This window comes from Chrysochloris asiatica, unplaced genomic scaffold (assembly GCF_000296735.1).
Source record: "Chrysochloris asiatica unplaced genomic scaffold, ChrAsi1.0 scaffold00076, whole genome shotgun sequence".
Lineage (NCBI taxonomy): Eukaryota > Metazoa > Chordata > Mammalia > Afrosoricida > Chrysochloridae > Chrysochloris > Chrysochloris asiatica.
Genome location: NW_006408594.1, coordinates 12,424,661 through 12,436,952, shown reverse-complemented (window position 1 = coordinate 12,436,952; position 12,292 = coordinate 12,424,661).

The following is a 12,292-nucleotide window of genomic DNA, read 5'->3' as shown; positions in this document are numbered from 1 at the left end:
TGTGGTTGTCAGATTCAAAATGGCCAATACCAGTCCATTTCAGCTCACTAATGCCTAAGATATCGATGTTGATGTGTTCCATTTCGTTTTTGACAGCTTCCAATTTTCCCAGATTCCTACTTCGTACATTCCATGTTCCGATTTTCATTGGATGTTTTACAGCTGTTTCTCTTCATTTTGAGTTGTGGCCCATCAGCAAATGAAGGTTCTGTGCACTTTTCTCCCCCTAGCTTAACTTTATTCATGTCATCATGGTCAAAGGAGTGGTCACAAAGGACATCCTTGTCTCATAGCAATATTTTTAATTATTAACATATTCCAGAAGTTTTTATTTAGCTATCAAAAAAATAAAGTCAGAGATTCCATCCTAACTCTATTCATAACTACACACAGATATACAGAAAAAATATTGTAAGATGTTACTCATGATATTCTTTGGATACTGGAACTAAGGGAAGTGTTTGTTTCTGCTATTGTAGCTTTACTATAAATTAGCTTATAGTAAAAAATGTGTGCTGTTGTTTTTCTAAGTTGACCTAGAAAAAAGCTCTCAATCTTAAAGCAAATCCTTTTGAATATAATCTAAGGCAAAACAAAGATGATCAAAAAGGTTAACAGGCAAAAGAAACATTAGTCTCTTATTGGAAAAAAAAAAAAATCTTCAGTTCCTGTATGTTTTGTTTGTTGAGGGTTCATATACAATATCTACAACTTGCGTTTGTATAGTTATGAAAGGTCTTGCCCTTAGATTAATTCATTATTGAAATGGAGTCATAGTTTTGGGGAGAGATAATCCAATTATTCAACATAGTCTTTTCAGCTACTAAAATACCACCTAACCCAGACTTCCCCCAAATCAATAAAAACTGATAGGATAACACAAATCATCAGTTTGATTTCCAAATCACTTTCATTCTCAGCTGACTTCACATTGCACATCTGATTTGATTACAGGTCATTTTCCCTCATGCTGTATTTAGCAGTGTGAAAGGTACAATGTGTTGATTATAATCTGATCCCGGGGCATTCCTTGTTCATTTTACAGGCAGCTCCTCAATCTGGCATCATTCAATCCAGTGAACAGCTGCTCTGCAGGGAATGAGGCCAATGGTAAACCCTCCCAGTGCTCCTTGCCCCACCCCGAGGTGTCCCCATAAAGCCTGTGTAGAACCCGTGCCACCATGCTCTGCTTTTCCCCCAACCTCACTTATTGCCAAACTTTTAATAACAATCTCCAAAGAAGTTTTTGTTCTCTGAAATGTTCTGCTATTTAAGATTGCACTAATGTGGGGAAAATAATCAATTTAAAGATTCCAAAACATTTAATTGTGCTGTACATAGACCAAGAGGCAGTTTTTCGGACAGAAAAAGGTGATACTGAATGGTTTAAAATCAGGAAAGGTGTGGGTCAAGATTGTACCCTTTCACCATACTTACTCAATCTGTATGCTGAGCAAATAATCCAAGAAAATGGATTCTATGAAGAAGAACGTGGCATCAAGACTGGAGGAAGTCTCATTTAACAACATGCCATAGGCAGAGAATACAACCTTGTTTGCTGACAGCAAAGAGGACTTGAAGCACTGACTAATGAAGATCAAAGACTTCAGTATAGATTACACTGGTACAGAAACAAAAATTCCCATAAGTGGACCAATAGCAACATCAGGATAAATGGAGAAAAGATTGAAGTTGTCAAGGATTTTATTTTACTTGGAGCCTAATTTTACAATGCTCATGGATGCAGCAGTTAAGAATTCAAAGGACATATTGTATTAGGCAATTCAGCAAGTGGCCTTTTAAAGTATTATAAGGAAAGATGTTAGTTTGAGGACTAAGTTTGCCTAGTAAAAATGAAGGAACACAAGTCCAAAGAGAACCTATTGGACTAGCCTCAAATCCTACATGTAGTTTCTAACACAACTGGAATCTTCTGATTGCTAACCTGATGGCCTATTACTTCACTGTGCCCTTCTAAATCCCCTTCTCAATGCTGGTGAATCATTAATGTTGGCTGACCATTAATATGGAGTCCTGGTGTGGCGCTGTAAGATAAGCACTGGACCACAGGGTTGGTTTGAACCACAACTTTGATGGTTCAAACCCACCAAATGCTTCTTGGAAACCCTATACAGGTTTCCCTCTACAGGGTTGCTATGAGTCAAAACTGACTCCCTGACACTTAACAACAACAATCCTTACTGTTGGTATCAGCATGTTTATAATGATCAATATCACTTTATGGTTGCTGTGATTCCAATCTATTGGGCAGCGCACAAAAACAACAACATCCATCACCACTTACTGAATCTCCTTATTAGGCGCCATGTGCTTGCCTTATACACAATCCTGACAGCAACTGGTTGGGGCAGGTGCTACTTTATAGCTGAGAACATTGAGTCACATAGTATAAGAAACTTAACAAGCATTTTAAATGACAGTGAATAAGGGGGGAAGGGATTAAGATTTAAATTCCATTCTTTCTGACCTCAAAATTGGAATTTAAAGCTGTTTAATACCATTCCTAGATTGGTAACTTCTTTCCTTGAGGGTGGAAGAAAAAATATACATATACATGTATTTATATAAAATTATGATCTGAAGGCCATGAAGCTGTCCCTGAGGGGTGCAAATAGTTCATTTTCTTGGCTACAAAGCTATCGTTTGAGGTTAAATAAAAAAGGACTGCTGATTTAGTTCTGAAAAGCCAATCACTGAAAACCGTATCAAGTACAATTCTACTCTGACACACATGGGGTCATCGTACGTTAGAGTTGATTTTGAAGGCTTCAGTTATCGTACCCAGTATGAACAGGATCATTTTCAGATGTTAAAAACTCATTATAATAATCTTTCCGCTCCAGGCTCACAACAATTAGGAAAATGCTTAAAAAATAAAGCTCCTTTCTTCTTCCACTAACTAGCCCCGTTAAGTCTACCGTACAATCTGCTCTTTGTGGGATGATGGGGTAGTAGCAAAACCACACAATGGTCCAAACAGTGATTTCAGTAGTAGTTGCTAAGAACCACATGGAAAAAACCAGGGATGGCTAGACTGAGGACTCTGGGAAAGAAAGGGTACGGGGGTCCAGCATGGGGCCCACCAGACCCAGGCAGGCTTACATAGCACATCATAAATAACTTCTTACACACGCCTCACTGCCAGCCTGAATTGAGCTTTGAATGTATTTGGTTTGTTTTTAAAGGGGGTGTGAGCCAACTGCTGTCATTTAAAATTGCCCAGGATCCATGTCCCAAGAACAGGTGGGCCCAGATTTAAAACAAAATAAATGAGAGGCTGAATTTACCCAAGCAAGACTTTATGGGGGTGATTATTGTGCGTTAGAAAAGGATTACTCCTGGGACTCCTTAAAGCAGTGATCGCCCTGCAATTAAAATGTAAATCTCCCTACTTCGATTTGATTTGGTTAGCACTTAGGACTTTTAAGAAAAATGCTTGTTTGATTAAGCAAAGGCTACTTTGTAAAGAAGAAGAAGAAAAGGAAGTTTGGTTCTTTCTTGAATTGAATATGGACTGAAAAATTTTTTCTTTTTGTGATTCTTCTCAATGTTAAAGCAGTGATATCAGCTGCTCCAGTTTTTGCAGAACGCATCTGTCTTGGAAAAAATACAATGAGCCTGTTCCTTGGAAGCCAGGCTGGCTTTGGACGTGTGATTAGGAGGACATTATGCTTGCTAAAAAGTAAAGGGTCAGCAGAAAAGAGGGAGACTGTCAAGGAGATAGATTGATACAATGGTTGTAACAAATGTGCTCAAATAGCAACAATTGTAAGGAGGCTGGGGCAGGACTAGGGAGTATTTTGTTTTGTAGTTCTCATTCATAGGCTCCGTATCGGCAGGAGTGGACTTGATGGCTGCTAACAACAGTAGGAACATGGGAGAGTTTTCATTTATTTATTTTAAAAATATTACCCTACACTCTTTCTTGTAACACTTATTAGAGAGGTACCAAACCCTTGGAAAGCATCTTTTATTTGTTGTTAAAAAGCACTTGACCAGTAGATGGCACTATAACAATGAGATTCCCACCACCACCAAGTTGATTTTGGCTCGCAGAGACCCTGTTTCAGGTTTCCGAGGTTATACATCTATATAGGAGCAGAAAGCCTCATCTTTCTTCCTTGGGGCAGCTGATGAGTTTGAATTGTTGATCTGTGGTTAACTCAGTACTTATAGAGCCTCCAAGGTTCCAAGAATGAGATTGTTACCGTGTTGAGTTGGTTTCAACTCATAATGACCCTGTATAGAGCTTCTGAGAACCTGCTGGTGGGTTTGAACTGCTAACCTTGTGGTTACCAGTCCAGTACTTATTCTACAGAATGAGATCACCATACTGTAAACTCAAGGCAAACCCATTTCCTTGATTTCCACTCACAGAAACCCTATAGGACAGACAGAGTAGAACTGCCCCATCTTTTGCCATGGAGTCACAGGTAGGTTCGAACCATTGACCTTTTGGTTAGCAGCCAAGGGCTTAATCACTGAGTCACAAGGCTTCCTTGCTAGACTGTGAGAACAATGCAGTCAGTCAGAAAGCAAAATTTCACTTCTCTTCTACCATTTTTTCTTCTGACTTTTCCCAAAAGGAACAACTCTTCCCTGCACCCTTAGATGCCCTCCCCTCCCCCTGTTATCCGCTCTGCACCTGCTGTTTGTCTATAAAGAGACCCATAGAGTATGAAGCTGAGAAGGGACCTCCTATGTAATGGCTTAGTTTGCAGTCTTGGTCTTGGAATCATGGGGTCTGTAAAGCTTGGAGGAACCTGAGACATCATCTTCAACCATCTTGCTTCTTGTTTTTTTTTTTTTTTAATGTGGAAGTTGAGACTTTGGAACTAAGGATTGCTCCCCCAACCCTCCAAGATTACCCAGCTCATTTTTTTAGATCAGCCAGTACAAGATCCTAGGGGCTTGTGTCAAGTTCAGTGATTCCCGGCTTATTGGTGAATATTATAGCGTATTGTTGTTGTTGCGTGTCGTCGAGTCAGTTCCGAATCGTAGCGGCCCTGTACAGGATTTTTGAGGAGGAGTTTTGTCACTCACCGGCTCTAGAATCTCACATGACTCCCTAGTCCTTCTGGGATGAAGTAAAAACTTTTTAGTTTAGAGTTTAAGAACACCTAAACAGCGTAGTGGTTACGAATCAGGCTGTGAACCTCAGGGTCAGCAGTTTGAAACTACCAGCTGTTTCATGGGAGAAAGATGAAGCTTTCTGCTTCTGTAAAGACTTACAGCCTCAGAAACCCTGTACAGGGTCACTATGAGTCGGAACCGACTCCATGGCATACAACAACAATAACAAATAATAGGAGTATCTGGTGATACAAATGGTTAAGTGCTCAATCACTAACTGGAATGTTGGCAGTTTGAATTTACCCAGAGGTGCGTCAGAAGAAAGGCCTAGCCTTTCTATTTCTGAAAGATCCTAGCCATTGAAAACCCCATGAAGCTCAGCTCTACTCTGACACACGTGGGGTCGCCATGAGTTGGAATTGACTTGATGGAAGCTGCTTTGTTTTGTTTAAAATAGATGCTCATTCAAAGAGTATTTTTTGGGTCATCTACAGTTGGCACTATGGGATAAACACTGGACTGCTCACCGCAAGGTTGACAGTTCAAACCCACTAGTTACTCTGTGAGAGAAACATGAGGTTTTCTGTTCTCGTAAAGATTTACAGCCTCGGAAACCCTCCACAGGGTTGCTACAAGTTGGAATCAACTCGAAGGCAGTGGGTTTGGTGTTTTGGGAACAGTGGTGAACAAGATCGACATGGTCTCCCCATTAAGTAGTTTATAGACTGGTGGGGAACTTGGTCTGGCAAGTAAACTGTCTGTTAAGTGATAAAATGATTGGATAAAATTAATTGAGAGAAGATAGACAGTATTGTGCAATGGGAACCCAGGAGAGGCAGCAAGGACGACATTCTGGCAGAAGTGATGTCTAAGCTGAAATGGAACATATCAGTGGGAGTAAGTCAGATGCAGAAAGGTGGGCAGAGAAGCAACAGGGAGAAAGTTCTAGCATGCAGTACAGACTGACGTTTCTCAAGACTCTCTCTTCTCATGAGCCAGACTGGTGGTATCCTTGAACCCATATTGTTTTGTGACCTTGCTACTGAGTTCCCTGCTCTATTTCTTGGGGTTTCGGCTTTATATTTCCAAATTTAGCCATCTAAATCCAAACAGTCTTTTAGGAACCATTAAAAACGCTGTTAGCTCACATGCTGTTGTGAATTATGACCTCCCAAAGTCTTGTTGTAAATCCTCACCCCGTACCTGTGGTCGTAATCCCATTTGGGAATGGGTTTTCTTTCCTGTATTATGAGATCATATCAGTGTTGGCTGTGTTTTAAGCCAATGACCTTTGAGACAGAAAAATCGCAGATTAGGACAGAAGAAAGAAGAGATGTGGGAAGAGGGATGCCAAGCCCGGAAACAGAAGCTGCAGAGTTGAGAGAAAGTCTTCACCTAGAACCAGCACCTAAAGTTGGACTTCTAGCTTCCTAAACTGTGAGAAAATCATTCTCTGTTTGTTAGAGTCACCCCCTTTGTGGTATTTCTGTTACAGCAGCAACAGGTAACACAGACACATGCTCATTCCCTAGTGTGAAGTCCTGGTGTGGCACTGCAGGATAATGCACTGGGCTGCCAGGTCGGTGTGAACTGCAAGGTCGGCTGTTCAAACCTCACCAGCCACTGCTTGGAAACCCTATACAGGGTTGCTATGAGTTGGGGCCAACTCAATGGCGCTTGACAACAATAACAACAAAGTTACATACTAAATCTTTCATTTACTCGTCCTCTGATTTATTACATATCTTTGACTTGGGTGTGTGTTGCCACAGTGCCATTGTGATGCACAGAAAGCGGGTATTGTACACAGTGTTTTGAATGTTGCTGTGCTTGGTACCTCTAACGAGAGAGGCAGTTTCTTCATTACCCAAATGAAAGAACATAGGAGAATTGTAGGTATTGTGTGAATTAGTATCAATCACTCCAGTCCTTAGTTCAGCGTCAGGATCCATGGAACCACTTAATACAAGGTGATAGTGATTTTGTCGTTACTGGAAAGAACACTGGACTTCCAGTTTAGCTTTTGGTTATGTTAATTGTTAGTTTGTGATGTTGGACAGACAGGTTAACTAACACAGCTCTTGGGCTTCTCTTTTATCATATAATAGGATAATAATCAACTTCATAGACTGATTTTGGGGCTCAAAATTTTAGTACTGTGTATGCAATCGGGTCTCAACCCATTTAGGTAGAATATATCGTCAGCAGTTCCATTTTTCCAGTTAGTCTTTCCAACTATGCTGTTATTGGGTATCCAGGTCCCCTGGATTGGGTTATCTTGGACACATTTAGTAACTTTCTAGCAACTTTCGGTGATGTGTGCCATCTTGTTTCAGAGATAAGACACAGTTCTGTTTATTTTTAAACGTAATAAAAAGTTGTTTCCTGACCCACTCCATCCCTCTACTGCTGGCTTCAGGCAGATCACTCTCTATATAGCCCTAGGAACTTGAAGTAAAGAGCCAGAAATGGTTTTGAGATGACTTCTCTGCCATCTCTTCCCTGAATCCCTGAGGGCAGGGAGGAAGGCCAATGGAAACAGAGGATTTTTCTGTTATTGCCCACAAGGGGGCAGCGCAAGGGAAGTGTCTCTATGTTCCCTACTGCCAGTTGTGTCAAGAATCAGCCAATGATAGTGCCCTCTGCTAGAGCGGTGGTCTCCCTGCAGGAAATGTGTCTGTTTTTTCTTGGGTTGGTGTTCACTCCCATCCTCTCTAGACCCCTTCCTCTGTGGTATTCCATCACTTGGCCCGTGAGCATTTAAACTGCTCAAAGACTGTATTTTGGCTTTCCTTAATATTTTTTGCCTAGTGGAGCCTCAGAAGTTTCCAAGGTCTTCTGCACCCTCTGAAGAATTCAGAGAACTGGGATGGAATGGGGCTCGTCCGTACGTATCTTCTTCCCTGACACATAACACTGGACTTCTTCTTTAGCTCTGTGGGTCTGGCCACTCTACCAATGCACGCATCTTCTGAAATCTATGTCTTTACACATCAAACACCCACTCTCGTTTCCTGTAGTGATGAGGAATGAAAGGTTGATGGAATGTTCTGGTTCTTCAGAGTGTTCTTCCAGAGCTCTTTTGCCAAAAATCTGTTTGGACATCCCTTGACAGTGGGCCCAGTGGGTACTGCAGCTCAGCAAACAATCACAGGGAATGGGAGTCTCTTGTTCTGGCAAGCACCCCTATGACCATCAGACATCAGCAATGATATTCTTTGGTCCACGGCCTCTTCTGAATCCGGCTTGAACCTCTGGAATTTCTCTGTCAATGTATGATTGTAGCCATTTCTGTATTACCTTTAGCAAAACTTTACTCTCATGGGATATCAAAGAGATTGTCCGATGATTTCCACATTCTGTTAGGTCACCTTTCTTTGGAATGGGCACAAATATGGGTCTCTTCCAATCAGTTGGCCAGATAACTGTCTTCCAAATTTCTTGGTATAGATGAGTGAGTGCCTCCTGTGCTGCCTCACTTTCTTAACTGAAAGCAGAGAATATTAGAAAGATGTTTACCTGTGCTTTATTGACTACGCAAAGGCTTTCGATTGTGTGGATCATGACAAGCTATGGACAACATTGCGAAGTATGAGTATTCCTGAACACTTAATTGTGCTCAGAGGAATCTGTACATGGACCAAGAGGCAGTTGTTCGAACAGAACATGGGAACACTGAATGGTTTAAAAAGAAGAAAGGTGTGTGGCAAGGTTGTATTCTTTCACCATACTTATTAAACCTGTATGCTGAGCAAATACTCCGAGAAGCTGGGTTATATGAAGAAAAACAAAGCATCAGGATTGGAGGAAGACTCATGAACAACCTGTGATATGCAGATGATACAACCTTGCTTGCTAAAAGTGAAGAGGACTGAAAACATTTGTTGATGAAGATCAAAGAGCACAGTCTTCAGTATGGATTGCATCTCAATGTCAAGAAAACAAAAATCCTCACCACTGGCCCAATTAACAACGTTCTTACCAGTGGAGAAAAAATTGAAGTTGTCAAGGACTTCATTCTTCTTGGATCAACTATCAACACTCATGGAAGCAGCAGTCAAGAAATCAAATGACGTATTGCATTAGGCAAATCTGCTGCACAAGATCTTTTTAAAGTGTTGAAGAGCAAAGATGTCAGCTTGAGGACTAAGGTGAGCCTCACCTAAGCCATGGTATTTTCAATAACCTCATATGCATGCAAAAGCGGGACAGTGAATAAGGAATACCATAAAAGAATTGATGCCTTTGAGTTATGGTGTTGGAGGAGAATATTGAAAGTGCCATGGACTGCCAAAAGAACCAACAGATCTGTGTTGGAAGAAGTGCAGCCAGAGTGCTCCTTGGAGGCCAGGATGGCCAAATTTTGTCTCTCATACTTTGGACATTTTATCAGGAGAGACCATGTTTGGTAAGGTGGAGGGTCAGAGAAAAAGAGGAAGACCCCCAGCGAGATGGATTGGCAAAGTGGCAGCATCAATGGGCTCACGCATGGCAGAAATAGTGAGGTTGGCCCAGGATCTGGCAGTATTTCGTTCTGTTGTGCATAAGGTCGCTATGAGTCAGTACTGACTCGATGACACCTAACAACAACACTATGTGGTGTAGGCAAGGGGCTGTTTAAAGGAGTGGGAAGATGGACCCTAGATTTAGGGTTTGAGCAATTGAATGGACAACTGGGAAAGGATCAGATTTTTCAGGAGAAACCAAGCGTTCTCTCATGAACTTGTTATATTTGATGTGTTCAGCAGCTAGTTGAGTTTGGAGTTTAATTGGAGATGTTGGGGCTAGAGATGAAAACGTAGGATTCGTCTTAGAATTGAACATACCGCTAAAGAGGAGTGGAAAGAGCCGGGGAAGAGAAGCCAACAGAAGAACCGCTGAGGCTAATGAGAATTTTCAGGAGATAGTGGTGCCATGGAAAACAAGAACAAAGAGGATTACACGAGTAACGGTGTTTACTGGGTCTGATACCTCACAGAGATCCCATGATACCGGGGTTTAGCAACAATGGCACTATTATTATATTTACAACATAGACGTCACTAGTGATGACCACAAGAGCAGGTTCTAAAGTGGGAATGTTGTTAACTACAGCTGGGTCCATTCAGACTCATAGCTACCCTGTATAGGGTTTCCAAGGCGCGGCTGGTGAGTTTGAACTGCCAGACTTGTAGTTCAAATTGACCTTGTGGTCCAGTGCTTATTCTACATTACCCACCAGGACTCCAAAGTGGGGATAGAAGCATATTTATGCTTTGCTTTGTTAAGCACTGTTGAGTCAGTTCCAATTCAGAGTGACCCTGTATAGGGCTTCTGAGACTGTAAATCTTTATGGGAACAGAAAGTCTCATTCTTCTCCCATGAAGAGGTTGGTGGGCTCAAATTGCTGACTTTGTGGTTAGAAATCCAGTGCTTATCTTACAGAGCTATGGCACTCCCGTTTCTTATGTTGGTTGAGTAGAAAACTTTTAAAAGTTTAACAAGTGAAAACAGTCTGCCTTGAGGGTAGCGTAGTGATTACAGTCACATTGCTATCCTCAAGATCAGCAGTTCGAAACTACCAGTGGTTCCGTGGGTGAAAGATGAGGCTTTCTGCTCCGGTAAAGATTTACAGCCTCGGAAACCCTATACAGGGTTGTTATGGGTCGGAACTGACTTGACAGCACTTAACAACAACAACAATCTTGTGGGGGCGCTGTAGGAAAATCACTGGATGGCTAACCACAAGGCAGCAATTCATAACTCCTCGAGAAAACGAGGAGGCTTTCTGCTCCTGTAAAGGTTTATAGCCTCGGAAACCCTAGACAGGTCGCTATGAGTTGGAATCTTGGATGGCAGTGAATTGAGTTAAGACCTTGTGGGGAGGAAATGAGAACCAGGTGAGTAATGAGTAGATGAGCGGTGGGGATTATTCCATTCAGCTAGGTTTTGACCTATGTATTCAAGTTATGAGAAAAGTACACATCAAAGCAGAAACGTGATATTAAATATGGTGGGTGGAAGTACAGCTGACACTCTTAGTTGACTACTCCTGTGCCCATATCCCAACCCCAAACCAACAAACCCATCCATGATCTCCCCAACCGTCTACAAACCAGACTCCTCACCAGCGGTCAACTAGTTGTCACGTGGCACGATTCTGTCCAATGAGATGAAAGCAAAGTCTGCTAACTGGGCTGTTCAGAAATGTCCTTGAATTCTTGATTTTAAAAGAATCAGCTTTGCTTATCATAAGGAAGCTTGATGGCATGGTGGGTTAAGCGTTGGATTGTTAACTGCAAGAGCAGCAGTTCAAACCCATTAGCTCCTCCATAGGAAAAACATGAGGCTGCCTGCTCTCCTAAAGATATGCATTTTCGGAAGCCCTAAGGAGCTCTGGTAGTGTAATGGTTATGAATCAGGCTGCTAATCTCACGATCAGAAGTTCGAAACTACCAGCTGTTCAGCAGGAAAAAGCTGAGGCTTTCTGCTCCTGTAAAGATTTACAACCTCGGAAACCCTGTGCAGGGTCGCTATGAGTCGGAACCAAATCCATGGCATATAACAACAACAACAACAACAAGGGGCAGCTGGGGTTCGGGTTTTGATTACCTGGCGTATCTTTTCATTTCTTCTCCCTTCTTTCATCCCGAGGATGCAGAGACCTTCTAGAGACCATGAGGAGCCAAGCATGGGGTAAAGTACCATTTGTTACAGCGACAGGACACTCAGGACAGTAACAACTGTAACATCACTTACACATATAGATGGTGTGTGTTGGGCAGCAGTTTGCAAGTATTGAACTATGGATTCTTTCAAAAGGCCTAGGGGGTGGCAGTCCATTATTATCATCTCCATTTTACAGGTAAGGAAACTGGAGAACAGAAAGGCTAAGTAACTTTTCCAACATCACACAGTAAGTAGCTGACCATCTGGTGCTGGTGTCTGTCTCTGCGCCTAACCACTGGACCAAAGAACCCTTCTAGATAAACAGACTAAGTCTAGATTCCTGGTGGCATTTGTAAGTATTGCATCTTTTGTTGACTGCTTATATTTCTGTTTCTATGTAGTGAAAAATAAATCCTTGATTTGCTTTGATTTTTTACTATGTTTGAAAAATAAATCTCTTTTTTTTGTTGTATTACCTCTATTTGTTTTGTTGTTGTTGTTGTTGTTGTGAAGTGCTGTTGAGTTGGTTCCAACTCATAACTACCTTGTA